Genomic DNA, 15,237 nt, shown 5'->3' with positions numbered 1-15,237 from the left:
CTATATGCAGAAGTGTTCCTCATTCCCCTTCCCAGTCCCTCCTGGGATGTCCCTCTCCCTTCTGGCCCCTGGCAAATCAGTGATCTGCTTTCTAGCACTAGGTTAGATTGATTTTTTAATTGCATTTCACATAAATGGAATTATACAAGATGTCCTCTTGTTTGTCTTCTTTCATTCAGCATGATTTTGAGATTCATACATGTTTTAGCATGTATCAGTAAATACCTTCGTTTTTATTGCTGAGTGGTATTCCACTGTATGCATATATTACAGTTTTTTAATCCATTTGCCTGTTCTTTGCAGTTTTTGATTGTTAAGAACATAGCTGTAATGAACTTAATGTGCATTTTTGTGTAGACTGGTGTTTTTATATCTCTCGGTTAAATACTTAAGAGTAAAATTTCTGGGTTGGTAGGGTTATTATGTGCAATATCAAACTTTTTTGAAGTGGTTGTTCCATCTTACGTTTCCGTCAGCAGTGTGCAAGAGTTGCAGTTGTTCCACATTTTTGTCAATGCTTGGTATTGTCACTTTTTGATGTAGCCATTCTAAGGAGTGTATAGGTTTTTCATTGTAGTTTTCATTTATATCCCTGATGAATAATGACATTAGGCATCTTTCAGTTGCTTATTGGCCATTTGTATATCTTATTTTGCGAAGCACCTGTTCATATCATTTGCCTCTTCTTAGTTTGGGTTGTTTGTCTTCTTATTATTGAGTTATAAGAGTTCTTTATTAATTGTGAATATTTTCCCCAGTCTGTGGTTTTTCACAAAAAGCTTTTCATTTTGATGAAGTTCAGCTTACCAGTTTTTTCTTTTCTTAGAAATCTTTGCAGATCCAATGGCATCGAAGATTTTTTTCCCATGTTTTCTAAATGTTTTAACTCTATGTTTAGGTGTATGATCTATTTTGAGTACATTTTGTATGTGGTCTTTGGTAAGGGTCTAGGTTTATATTACTTCATTTGAATATTCAACTGTTTCAGCTCCATTTGTTGAAAAGACTACCCTTTCCCCACTGAATTAACTTGGCATCTTTTTAAAAATCATTTGATTATTTGTTTATGTGGGGGAGTCTATCTATGGACCCTTTATTTTGTTCCTCTGACCTTTATATCTTCTTTACACTGTCTGTGTTCCCTTATCTTTATAGTAAATCTTTTTGGAAATAGTATAAGTTCTCTAACTTTGTTCTCCTGTTTCAAAATTGTTTTGGTTATTCTAAGTCCTTTGCATTTTCACATACATTTTAGAATGAACTTGTCAATTTCTTTTAAAAAAAGACTGCTTTAATATTTTTTTATGATTTCACTGACTCTATAAGTCAGTTTGGGGAAAATTGGCCTCTTAATAATATTGACTCTACTGATCCATGAATATGATATATCTCACCATTCAATTGGTGTCTCAGTGAAAAGAGAAATCTTAGCCTGTGGAGGCAAAGAGGCTTCCTTGACAAGGTGCTTGTGCTGGTTGGGTCTCTCTTGTCATTTTGGCCCACCTACCTCTGTTTCTTGGTAGGGGAGGGGGGTGCCTCCCCAGGCTGCCTGTTGTTGGATGGGATCTTCTAGATCAGTCCCCTTTGCCAGCGGTTCTGGCTTGCCTGGAGCTGTCAAAAGGACTCCCTTTTAATCTGGGGAGAAGAATGAAACTACCTACTTTCTGTTGCTAGGTTGAGGGTTGGGAAACAGTGAGTCTGGATGGCCTTCTTCTGTTGAGTGGAGGGACGTGCTACAGTTGTTCCTCCAGTCCTGGGGTCATAAACCAGTTTGCCTTTTTCTTAACACTTTTCACAGTTCACTGTTGATTGTCTCATATTGTTTCATAGGAAGAGTTTTACAGAGAGGAGCAGGGAGAAATGGCTCTACACTATATTGTATAAACCAATAGTTTGCTTTGTTTTTTATTTATCTCATCTATACTTTTGGCCTCCTTTCCTCACCTTTTTGAATTTGAATGCATATTTTCCATATTCCATTTTATCAGTGCTATTGGCTTATTTACTATACTTCTTTTTAAAATTACCATATAGATGTTTCTTTTAAATTTACAGTACACTTCCTTAATTTGTCAAGTCTACTTTTAAGTAATAGATCATTTAATATTTAAAATACATGAGTGTACTTAAATTTCTCCTATTATGCACTGTTTTTATCATATTTCCCATTTCTTTGTTCATTATCAATCTCACGATATACTATTGTGCTTACTTTAAAATTTCTTTTTAAATAAATTTGAGTGAAAAGTATTTTATATTTCTCCTTATTTTACCAATTTTGATGTTTCTTATTACTTTGTATTCACATTTTCATCTGATATCATTTTGCTTTAGCCTAAGAGAATTTCATTTAACATTTCTTGTAATGCAGTACTTCTGGTAATGAATTTTTACAGGTTTTCGTTTCTTTATTTGGAGGGGAGTTATTTTGCCTTTTTGTGGAGGTTATTTTAGCTGGATATAGAATTATATGTTGGTAGTTTGTTTTCTTCTAAGGCTTTAAAGATGTCATTTCATTGTCTTTTGCCTTAGATAGTTTGTGATAAGAAGTCTGAGGAAATTTTTATCTTTGTTCCTCTGTACATGTTCCCCCCACCCCCCGCAGACTCATTTAAACTTTTTTTAAAACTTTTTTGTTCATATCTTTTTCAGGAAATTGATTATGATGTGCCTTGGTTGGGTTTTTTTTGTTTTTTGCATTTATCATGCTTAGGGTTCTTTGATCTTAGGGTTGTAGTTTTGGTCAGTATTGGAACCCATTTGCCTATTTATTTAAAAAATATTTTCCTGTCTCTTTTTTCTCTTCTTCTAATGCTTTAGTTACATATATTTTAGACCAGTAGGTATTGTGTCATTGACACTAAGCCTTTTATTTTATTTTATTTTGTTTTGTTTTTTCTGTTGCTGTATACCCCACAGCTATTTTCCATTATTAATATCTTTATATGATACATTTGTTATAATTAGTGAACTAATATTGACACCTTATTGTTAACTGAAGTTCATATCAGTACTTTAATATTTAGATATCCTTAACTTTTCCCTAATGTCCTTTTTCTTTTCCAGAATCCCATACCTATCAGCACTTAGTCCCAATTATACCCTCATCCTCATCCCTAACAACCACTAAATCTTCTTTCTGTCTCTATGGAGTTGCCTATTCTGAACCTTTTATATATAAATTGAGTCATATACTACGTGGCCTTTTTTTGTCTGGTTTCTTTCTCTTAGCATTATATTTTCAAGGGTCATCCTTGTTATAGCATGTAAGAATACTTCATTCCTTTTTATGACTGGATAATATTACATTGTAGAGTTACCATATTTTGTTTTTCCATCCCTCAGTTCATGGACATTTGGATGGTTTCTGCTTTTTTTTTTTTTTTTTTTTGTGGTACGCGGGCCTCTCACTGCCGTGGCCTCTCCCGTTGCGGAGCACAGGCTCCGGACACGCAGGCTCAGCAGCCATGGCTCACGGGCCCAGCCGCTCCGTGGCATGTGGGATCCTCCCAGACCAGGGCACGAACCCGCGTCCCCTGCATCGGCAGGCGGACTCTCAACCACTGCGCCACCAGGGAAGCCCAGTTTCTGCTTTTTGACTGCTATAAATAATGCTGGTATGAACACATATATTACATGTTTTTGTGTGAATTTTTTTATAACTAGGAGTGGAATTACTAGGAACTTGCCAAACTTTTCCACAGCAGCTGCACCATTTTACATTCCCACCAGCAGTGTATGAGGGTTCCAGTTTCGCTAATACTTATCACCACTTGATATTTTGTATTTAAAAAATTTTAGGCATCCTTATGGGTGTGAGTGGTATCTTATTGTGGTTTTGATTTGCATTTCCCTAATAACTAATGATATTGAGCATTTTTCATGAACTTGTTGGCCACTAGCATGTCTTCTTTGGTGAAATATCTATGCAGTAGATTATTTTCCCATTTTTAATTGGATTCTTTTGTTTGTTTTTGAGATATAAGTGTTCTATATACATTCTGGGTTGTATACCTTTATCAGGTATATAATATGCAAATATTTTCTCTCATATTGAAGGTTGTCTTTTTACTCTTGATAATGTCCTTCCTTTGATGCAGAAATGTTTTAAATTTCAGTCAACTCCAATTTATCTTTTGTTGTTTGATTGTTTGGTTTCATATATAAGAAATTATCTAATTCAAGATTATGATTTTCACCTATTTCCTTCTAATAGTTTCATATTTTTAGCTCTCACACTTAGGCCTTTGTCTGTTCTGAGTTAATTTTTGTATATATTCTGAAGGAAATGTCTAACTGCATTCTTTTGCATGTCAATAACCAGTTGTCCCAGGACGATTTGCTGAAGAGACTGTTGTTTTTCTATTGAATGATTTGGTACCCCTACCCCCATTGAACATTAATTGAGCATAGATGTATGGGTTTATTTCTGGACTCTAAATTCTATTTTATTGGTCTATATGTCTATCCTTCTGTTAGTACCACACTGTTTTGTTTTATTTTGTTTTTGTGGCCGCATCATGTGGCATGTGGGATCTTAGTTCCCCAACCAGGGATCGAACCCATGCCTCCTGAATTGGAAGCACAGGGTCTTATCCACTGGACCAACAGGGAAGTTCCAGTACCACACTGTTTTGATTACTATAGCTTTGTAATGAGTTTTGACATCAGAATACGTGAATCTTGCAACTTTGTTCTTCTTTTTCATTATTGTTTCTGCTGTTTGGGGTCCCTTGCAATTCCTTGTAAATTTGAGGATCACCTCTTCCATTTCTGCAAAAAAAACTGTTTGGATTTTGATAGGGATTACATTAAATCTGTAGATTGCCTTGGGTAATATTGTCATCTGAACCATATTAAGTCTTCCAGTCTAGGAACATGAGATGTCATTTTGTTTATTTAGGTCTTTAATTCTTTCTGTGATGTTTTGTAGTTTCAGTGATTTTTGTGGGTTAATCTTGTATAGTGCCACTTGATGAATTGTTTTGGATTTAACCCCTTTTTGTGTGAATTTATTGGGATTTTCTATTTGTAGCTTCACCTCAAATGCCATCCATCACCTTAGGCAACATCAGTCTGTAAATATTTTTGACAGATGCCCCCCAGGAAGCAACTTTAGCACTGGGCCAGTTTTGAATTAGCTGAAAGAAATACAAGGCCTTTGAGGTGTGCTATCAGACAGGTCAGATAAATATAAGTGTTTGTGAGTGGGGTTTGTTGTGATTCTTCTAATATTGGAAATGTGGGCTATTATTTTGACATTTTATTCCTAAGCTGGAGAGTGAGGACCATGATGGGGGCAAGTTAGAATGTCCCACAGTTTCACTGTTCTTAGCAAAAATCAGCCATGTTCCTTGAATTTGCATTCTGACTTGGATGCAAGGCTTTAATTAAATCCCAGATTTCATAACGTTGATTCTGACAGTTTTTGCCCATATTTTTGTTGTTTTTATGGAGTTGCATAATTTTGAGTTCCTTACTCCACCATTTTTGCTGACACCACTGTGATCTATTTTGAGTTAACTTTTTGCTAAACTTGTAGGTCTGTGTCTATGGTCATTTTTTTGGATATGGATTTCTAGTTGTTCACTCCCATTTGTTGACAAGACTATCCTTTCTCCATTGAATTCTGATAAGAATGACCTGCGTTCCTAGAGATGACTCTCTAAAGGTGCAGAGAAAGAATGTAAGTTCTGGGACTTCCCTGGTGGTGCAGTGGTTAAGACTCTGCACTCCCAATGCAGGGGGCCCGGGTTCAATCCCTGGTCAGGGAACTAGATCCCACATTCATGCTGCAACTAAGGAGCCCACAAGCTGCAACTAAGTAGCTGGTGAGCTGCAACTAAGGAGCCCACAAGCCACAACTAAGGAGCCCACTGCTTCAACTAAGACCCAGCGCAACCAAATAAATAATAAATACATATTTTTTAAAAAAAGAGGGCCAACTTTTTAAAAATTTATATATATATATATATGAATACAAATTCTACCAAGAAGGACTTTTGTTCCCTGAGTACAGATTTTTAACAATATCTATAACACTTTTGAGATGAATAGGGAAGTTTTGGGGATTGGTAAAAAGGTTAGGTGGGCTTTGAATTGCTTCTACAGCTGCATTTTTGTTCTTGCTAAGACTAAATTCGTAAGACAAGGACAGTTGTTCTTAATTCCTTAGAGAGTTGGGTTGCAACCTGAATGACAACAAGAAGCTAACCCACTCATCAGACAGTATTATCTTTAGCTTGCTCCCTTATGTTATAGAGGAGATCCTCAACCAAGATGGAAATCAAAAGATTCCATTGGTCTTGATTTAGAGCTGTTTCCCTTTGGAATGCTTTTCTTCCTCTGCGTACACAGTTTCATTTCAGCTTAGGGGAGAAGGCCTTTAAAAATTTCCTATGGGGCTCTGAATATCAGCTTCCAGTTTGGTCAACTTTTGATCATAGTGCCCCTTAAAAAAATTTTTTTTCCCGATATCTTATCAGGTTTCAGCTGAGACAAACAGTAAATATACCTGTCAGTATTGAATAACCTCTTGGACACAAGAGGCCTCCCAAAAAGCGGGTGCAAAAGATACTGCCCTCCCAAGATGCAGAACCAGTCCCAAAGATAGCCAAAAGAAAGACAGTCCCTCTGGGAGCTAGCAATGGTTGATAGGATCCTAGCCGCAAATGGGGTGCAACCCACCTTTTCTGTCAGGCCACATTTTTTGACCTCCAACCTGACTGTTGAGCTGCCTGCATACGTAAGAACCAACAATTTCCATGTCCTAGGCATGCAGAAAACCAAGTCAGTTCTCAGAACACAATATAAGACAAACAAGAAAGCAGTAGTTGTCCTTGGAAGAGAAAGGATGACAACAAATGGGTATCTCAAAACCAAATTTACAAGAATCTGAATTTGGAAAGAAAGGGACAATATGAAATTTTATCTTTCTCTCTCAACCAGGCACTACATAGATCTAGGACAGTTGACTCTGGTAAGAATTCTCACCCTTTGCTGGCTCTGCCAGTTTTCCTAGGATCCCATCTACAGGCTGTGGAGCAATTTGGGTAGAGAGAGAGTTGCCCCAGAACCTACCATACTTTGGCAGTTTTCCACTAATTTTTAGTTTTGTTGCAGGAGAGAGAAATGTCATGTCCTGGGACGTGTGAGTGAATCCCTGGGATGGACCACCAAGTGAGGGTCCTTGGCTTCAAGCAGGAAAGAATTCAAGAGTGAGCCAAAGTAAAGTTAAAGCAAGTTTATTTAGAGAGATACATATTCTATAGGCAGAATGCAGACGGGCTCAGAGAATGGCCCCGGGGTATAGGGTTGTTAGTTTTTATGAGCTGGGTAATTTAATATGCTAATGAGTGGGAGAAATGTTTTAACTATTTTGGGGAAAGGATGGAAATTTCCAGGAATTGGGCCACTGCCCACTTTTTGACCTTTTATGGTCAGCCTCGGAACTGTCATGGTGCCTGTCGTGGCACTGGTGGGTGTGTCATTTAGCATGCTTATGTATTACAGTGAGCGTACAATGAGGCATAAGATCTCCTGGAAGTCAGATCTTCTGCCATCTTGGGCCTAGTTGGTTCTAATAAGTTTCTGTCATATTCCGTTTTTCTTAAAGGCCATGTCCCCCTTCTCATTCTTCTAGTGGTTGTGCCCTGCCCCTCTTCGTTCCTTTCTCAGTTTCTCTTAGCTGTTTAAGGGAATAATTGCTAGAAGTTTGCTGGAGGATTCCTCGGAGTCCTGTCAGTCCTGAGTGCCCCATATGGTGTCTTCTCTGGGGGTGAAAATGGGGGCATTCAAGTTTTTATGGAAGGATTTGACAAAGGACAATCTTTTTTCCACTATCCCAGTTTATTACAAATGAGACACTAGTTTCTGGGCCAGTGTTTTGGTGATGGACCCCTAGGAGTGTGCAACAGGGGAGGCTCAGGTGTTCTAGGTTTCTGGCCTTGGAGCTGTTGCAGCTATAAGGCAACTAACTTGGTAGTCTTTTGTTTATAGCCTTACAATGTCTTCAGAGTGGAAAGGCAATTAAGATAGTTAGTAGACTGAGTACTCAGGTAAATGAGGGTAGAAAGGGAGTGGTCGGAGACACATCAGTCATTTAGTCTTTTGTTTTAGGTACCTTTTGTGTCTTTAATTTTTATTAGCCTTTGTAATGAGTCTTTCAGTGATGCTGTTTTGGAATCTTGAAGTCTTTTGGAGGCTTCTGCATATAAAATAAGTATCCCATTCTGTTTGTTTGATTTGGGAGCCCTTGCTTTCAAGTGTACTTCTCAAATGAATGATCATATCTAATTGGAACATTCCCCATAATGGCCATTGTAATTCTAGGTTATCTTAGGAAAATTTTGCCATTTTGGGGACTACAGCTTTTAGGAGCACAGTTCTTGAGGTGTGCTGGGAGGTGGCACACTCAATTCTTTGAAACTTGAAGATCCCATTTCTTTAACTAATCTTGGATTTCTCAGAACCATATTCATACCTAAGAGGGATGTGCCATTGGGTTGGGGATTTTGCGGTGCTTTACAGTGTACCTCATTGCAAGGAAATTTTCTCGAGGTTGACAGCTGACCTAGTGTCAATCTAACCCATTCCATGACTAGCTTATTTTAGCACAGGAGTCTTAAGAGTTAGGTGGCGAACACACCATTTAAGCGTTCAACCCATGCTCACCAATTTTGCAGGTTTGGTTTCTCAGTGAGATTCCCATTAATAACAGATCTGTTATTCCTTTATGTCATGTGTACATTAGCAGAAATCAACAGTAATTGAAGAAATAGAACTGTGGACACCAGCAGTAATCAAAGAAATGGCCCTTTGGAGTGGCCAAGAGAAGGCCTTAGGTGTACACCAACAAAACCAGCAGTTCTTAAAGTGGAACTATGGACTGATCCAGTAGAACCCAACAAAGCAGAATTGTGGACTAACCACATTGAGGGTCAAATGTAAAATTGGGAAAAAACAAAAGAATTCATAAAAAAGAAAAAAAGGAAGGGAATGGATAGGAGAGGTAAAATTAATAGAAGGTACAGAGTAGATGGAATTTTAAATATATCAATATTAATTACAGTAATTGTAAATTGACTAAATAGAGTACAGAATTTGACAGACCCCATTTAAAAATAGTATCTACATTTTATTTACAATAGATATAAAACATAGTGATATAGAATGAGTGAAAACAAAAGTATGGAAAAAGTTCTACAAACACACCAATAGAAAATTAAAGTAAAATTATCTGTATTCACAGGTGACATGATCTAATATATAGAAAATCTTAATTCACTAAAAAACAATTAGAATAAACCAGTTCAGCAAGTTTGCAGGATACATCAGTATACAGAAACTCAATTGTATTTTTACACATTTGCAAATAACAACTCAGAAATGAAATTTAAAAAGTCATTCTATTTACATAGCATCAAAAAGAATAAAATACTTAGGAGTAAATTTGACAAAAGAACTGCAAAACTTATAATCTGAAAAATGCAAAACATTGTTGAAAGAAACTTTGAAATGACCTTTAAGTACCTGGGAAAAACATCTCACATTCATAGATCAGATGGATACAATAAAGATTACAGCTGAGATAAATAAAATAGAAAAACAAGACAAAATGTAAAAAATTTATTTGAAAAGATCAACAAAATTGGCAGATCTTTATTTAGCTAGATTGACTTTTAAAAAAGAATTCATATTACTAATATCAGAAATGAAAGTGGGGATATTACTAATGATTTTACAGAAATGAAAGGATTATACAAGAATAGTATGAGCAGTTGCATGACAACAATCTAGATGACCTAGATCAAATGGACAAACTGAAGAATTTGTCCATTTCTTCATGGTTGTCCATTTTATTGGCATATAGTTGTTTGTAGTAGTCTCTTATAATCCTTTGTATTTCTGCAGTGTCAGTTGTGATTTCTCCTTTTTCATTTCTGATTTTGTTGATTTGTGTCCTCTCCCTTTTTTTCTTGATGAGTCTGGCTAAGGGTTTATCAATTTTGTTTATCTTCTCAAAGAACCAGCTTTTAGTTTTATTGAACTTTGCTATTGTTTTCTTCATTTCTCTTTCATTTATTTCTGCTCTGATCTTTATGATTTCTTTCCTTCTACTGACTTTGGGTTTTCTTTGTTCTTCTTTCTCTAGTTGCTTTAGGTGTAAGGTTAGATTGTTTACTTGAGATTTTTGTTTCTTGAGGTGAGATTGAGTTGCTATAGACTCCCCTCTTAGAACTGCTTTTGCTGCATCCCATAGGTTTTGGGTTATCGTGTTTTTGTTATTTGTTTTTATGTATTTTTTTATTTCTTCTTTGATTTCTTCAGTGATCTCTTGGTTATTTAGTAGCACACTGTTTAGCCTCCGTGTATTTGTGTGTTTTACAGTTTTTTCCTGTAATTGATTTCCAATTTCATAGCATTGTGGTCAGAAAAGATGCTTGATATGATTTCAATTTTCTTAAATTTTCCAAGGCTTGATTTGTGACCCAAGATGTGATCTATCCTGGAGAATGTTCAGTGTGCACTTGAGAAGAAAGTGTATTCTGCCACTTTCGGGTGGAATGTTCTATAAATATCAATTAAATCTATGTGGCTTATTGTGTTATTTAATCCTTGTGTTTCCTTATTTATTTTCTGTTTGGATGACCTGTCCATTGGGTAAGTGGGGTGTTAAAGTCCCCTACTATTATTGTGTTACTGTCGATTTCCCCTTTCATGGTTGTTAGCATTTGCCTTATTTATTAAGGTGCTCCTGTGTTGGGTGCATAAACATTTATAATTGTTATATCTTCTTCTTGGATTGATCCCTTGATCATTATGTAGTGTCCTTCCTTATCTCTTGTAACAGTCTTTATTTTAAATTCTATTTTGTCTAATATGAGTATTGCTTCTCCAGCTTTCTTTTGATTTCCATTTGCATGGAATATCTTTTTCCATCCCTCCACTTTCATTCTGTATGTGTCCCTAGATCTGAAGTGGATCTCTTGTAGACAGCATATATATGGGTCTTGTTTTTGTATCCATTCAGCCAGCCTGTGTCTTTTGGTTGGGACATTTAATCCAGTTACACTCAAGGTTATTATCGATATGTATGTTCCTATTACCATTTTCTTAATTGTTCTGGGTTTGTTTTTGTGGGTCTTTTTCTTCTCTTGTGTTTCCCGCCGAGAGAAGTTTCTTTAGCATTTGTTGTAAAGCTGGTTTGGTGGGGCTGAATTCTCTTAGCTTTTGCTTGTCTGAAAAGCTTTTGATTTCTCTGTCAAATCTGAATGAGATGCTTGCTGGGTAGAGTAATCTTGGTTGTACGTTTTTCTCTTTCATCACTTTAAGTTTATCCTGCCACTCCCTTCTGACCTGCAGAGTTTCTGCTGAAAAATCAGCTGATAACCTTATGGGGATTCCTTTTTATGTTATTTTTTGTTTTTCCCTTGCTTCTTTTAACATTTTTTCTTTGAATTTAATATTTCTTAGTTTGGTTAATATGTGTCTTGGTGTGTTTCTTCTAGGGTTTATCCTGTATGGGACTCTCTGCACTTCCTGGACTTGGGTGGCTATTTCCTTTCCCATGTTAGGGAAGTTTTCCACTATAATCTCTTCAAATATTTTCTCAGACCCTTTCTTTTTCTCTTCTTCTGGGACCCCTATAATTCAAATGTTGGTGTGTATAGTGTTGTCCCAGAGGTCTCTGAGATTGTCTTCAATTCTTTTCATTTTTTTTTTATTCTGCTTCTCAGCAGTTATTTCCACCATTTTGTCTTCCAGCTCACTTGTTCATTCTTCTGCTTCAGTTACTCTGTTATTGATTCCTTCTGTTGTATTTTTCATTTCAGTTATTGTGTTGTTCATCTCTGTTTGTTGTTTTTTAGTTCTTCTAGATCTTTGTTAAACATTTTTTGTATTTTCTCAATCTGTGCCTCCATTCTATTTCCAAGATTCTGGATCATCTTTAGTATCATTACTCTGAATTCTTTTTCAGGTCGATTGCCCAGTTCCTCTTCATTTATTTGGTGTTGCAGGTTTTTACCTTGCTTCTTCATCTGTGACATTTTTTTTTTGCCATGTCTCTTTTTTTTTTTTTTTTTTTTTGGTGTGTGGGATTGTGTTCCTGTCTTACTGGTTCTTTGACCTGAGGCTTCCAACAGAGTTTGTAGGCTGTTGGGTAAAGCTGGGTCTTGGTGCTGAGATGAGGACCTCCAGGAGACGTCACTCCAGCAAATATCCCCTGGAGTCTGAGGTTCTCTATTTGTCCAATGGTTTGGACTTGGAGCTCCCACTGCAGGAGCTTGGCCTGACCACAAGCTTGTGAACCAAAATCCTGCAAGCCACATGGGGTGGCAAAAAAAAAAAAAAAAAAGAACTGTAACAAAGAGTAAAATATAAAATTAGACTGGGAAACTAACAGATATATTAGAATATAAAAATAGAAATATAGATGAAACAACAACCGGAAGGTAAAACCACAATAGTAAAAGAGAGGAGAACAACAACAACAAAAAGGTGGAAAAGGCCTTGGCTGTGGAGGGCCTGGCCTAATCAGAGGTGGTGTTTGGGTGGTGGGCAGGGTTTATGCTTAGGAGACACAGGGCTAGAAAAGGCCCTGGGGTGTGTGTGGGGGTGGGGTTTAAGCTCAGCGGAACAGAAGGAGCCCAGGCATGCCCCTGCTCTCAGAGGGTGGGGGACCCTGCCTCGGAGTCCAGCAGGCTTCCTGGGCCCAAGTGTGCGGGGCAGACATCCTCCACTCCTTCTCCCACTCCAGTCCTGGAAGGCCCCACCCGCCTGTGTCTCCTGTTCTCGTCCTGGCTTCCTTCTTATGCCCCCAAGGCAGAGTCAAGATGGCGGTATGGGAAGACTCAGAGTTAGTGTCTCCCCACAACACCAGTGCCTGCCAGATGCTGGTGGGGGACCTCAACGCCCAAGGAGATGTGAGGAACCCCAAGTGAACCAGTAGGATGTGCAGGGACTGGGGGATGTGGAGAAGTGGAGGCCTGACAGGACTGGCACCCCTGAGGGGTGGCTGAGAAGGGGGAGGGGTTCCCACACCTGGAGGGACCCTCTGGGGCTCAGATCAGTGGGGAGCACACTGAGCATTTCCCCTGCCCAGCCGGCCAGGGAAGTCTGCCCTGCTCTCAGGCCAGGTCCTGTGCCCCCAGAGGCCCCCTCCGGGCCGTGTTGATCCTGGGGGCATAGGAAGGAGGCCGGGGGAGAACAGGAGAGGCAGGCAGAAGGGGCCCTCCAGGACCGGAGGAGCAGGAGAGGAGCAGCAAAAGGCATTTGCTCTGCCCACTCAGGCCCAGGAAGCTTGCTGGTCTCCCAGGCTGGGTCCCCTGCCCTCCAAGGCCCCCACCACAGGCTGCATTGGTCCAAGATGGCAGAATTTAGATTGGAGCAGCATTTAACAATTCTATGAAGCATGGGCAATAAAATAATTTTACTAGTAATGTAGCTGGTGGAGTTGGGTTTTCTATTTTGCTTTTGTTATTGGGTTGCATTAGTTAAGTATGACATAAAGATGTAGTTTATTATGAGATAGTGAGAAAATTAAAAAATGATACAGGGGGACTTCCCTGGTGGTCCAGTAGGTAAGACTCTGTACTCCCAATGCAGGGGGCCCAGGTTCAATCCCTGGTCGGGGAACTAGGTCCCGCATGCCACAACTAAGAGTCTGCATGCTGCGACTAAGAAGTCTGTGTGCCACAACTAAGAAGTCCGCATGCCACAACTAAGACCTGGCTTATTTTGGCTCAGCCAAAATAAATAAATATATTTTTTAAAATGATACAGGGAAAACTGGCCACTGACATGGAAGAAAATACAGGAATACTGTGAGTAGGGATCAATTAATTTAATTTCGACATTGTTTATTTCATAATTTACTGCTACATTCCATCAGGAAATTTGCTTTGATGTTACAACAGTCCAGCAGGTAAAACACATTTGAAAATAAATTCTAATGCTTAGTCTTGTAACATAGAAATATAATGCACATAATATATTGGAAAAACCCCCACCTACCCAGATTGCTATATGCATCATTTCTGAAACACATACCATATATAAAAGTATACCTTTACATTGGCTGTGATGTTTTCAGCTCTAAGAAAACTTAAATTTGTAAAGCACCAGATGGTAACTGTCTTAGGCTCATCTTAGGCATGTGAGGCATAACACTCACCTCTGCTACTGTAATGTGAAGGCAGCCACAGGCAAAACAGGTACGAATGTTTTTTGCTTTGTTTTTGTATTAGTGTTGTAATAAAATTTGTATTTATAGACACTTAAGTTTGAATATCATATAATTTTCACGTCACAAGATATTCTTTAATTTTTCTACCATTCAGAAATGTAAAACCATTCTTAGCTTGCAGGCAGTGGGCCAGATCTGAATCACTTGTGGAAAAATGTACAACCAAACCAAACCAAGGCACTACAGCAATGAAGTGAGGGATGAATGCTGGTAGTCAACCTTTTATTTATTTTGCAACATAATTCAAGAAATACAAATTATAATGATAGTATCTAACATATAGCTCTTCCTGTGTCTCAGACACTATTCTAAGTGCTTTAAAAATATTAACTTTTTACACCTCACAACAATCCTAACACATTATCACTTCTTTTTTATAGAAAAGGAAACTGAGGCACAGAGAGGTTAAGTGCATGCTTCATGCTGGAAACTGAGCCTGGGCAGTAGGAGTCCAGAGTCCACACTCTTAACCTCTATATCACGTTGCTTCTACCAGGAAGAAAAAGGTAGTGAAGAATGTTTAGGACTCTCATACAAAATACAAATTCAGACAGCTCTGCAATCTGCTAAAACAACACTAAGACAGACGTTTCTTTACATAGCATTTTTTTTATTGTGTAGGGTGTTTTCAGCTGTTTTTTAAAGTGAACTTAGGTTTTTCCTATAAATAAATGTATCCCTAATGTAAAATTTGGCTGACCATGAGTTGAAAAATTTACAAAAACATTTTTAGCTTCTTTCTGAAAGATTAGTTCAGTAAAATCCAAATCCATTCAGAAATAGGAGAAAAAGATACATTATAATTTTAAAGGAGTATTACACTTAAATACACATTCTATTAACAAGAGTCACTGCTGAGACTTAATATCTTCATATACATAAAAGTTACTGAACTAAGGGCTTCCCTCATGGCGCAGTGGTTGAGAGTCCACCTGCCAATGCAGGGGACACGGGTTCGTGCCCCGGTCCGGAAAGATCCCACATGCCGC

The sequence above is a fragment of the Aethalodelphis obliquidens genome, unplaced genomic scaffold, assembly GCF_003676395.1.
Source record: "Aethalodelphis obliquidens isolate GAN/ISIS:26980383/991018 unplaced genomic scaffold, ASM367639v1 scaffold73, whole genome shotgun sequence".
Classification (NCBI taxonomy): Eukaryota; Metazoa; Chordata; class Mammalia; order Artiodactyla; family Delphinidae; genus Aethalodelphis; species Aethalodelphis obliquidens.
The sequence above is the reverse complement of the archived record's forward strand: the minus strand, read 5'-3'. Positions refer to the sequence as shown.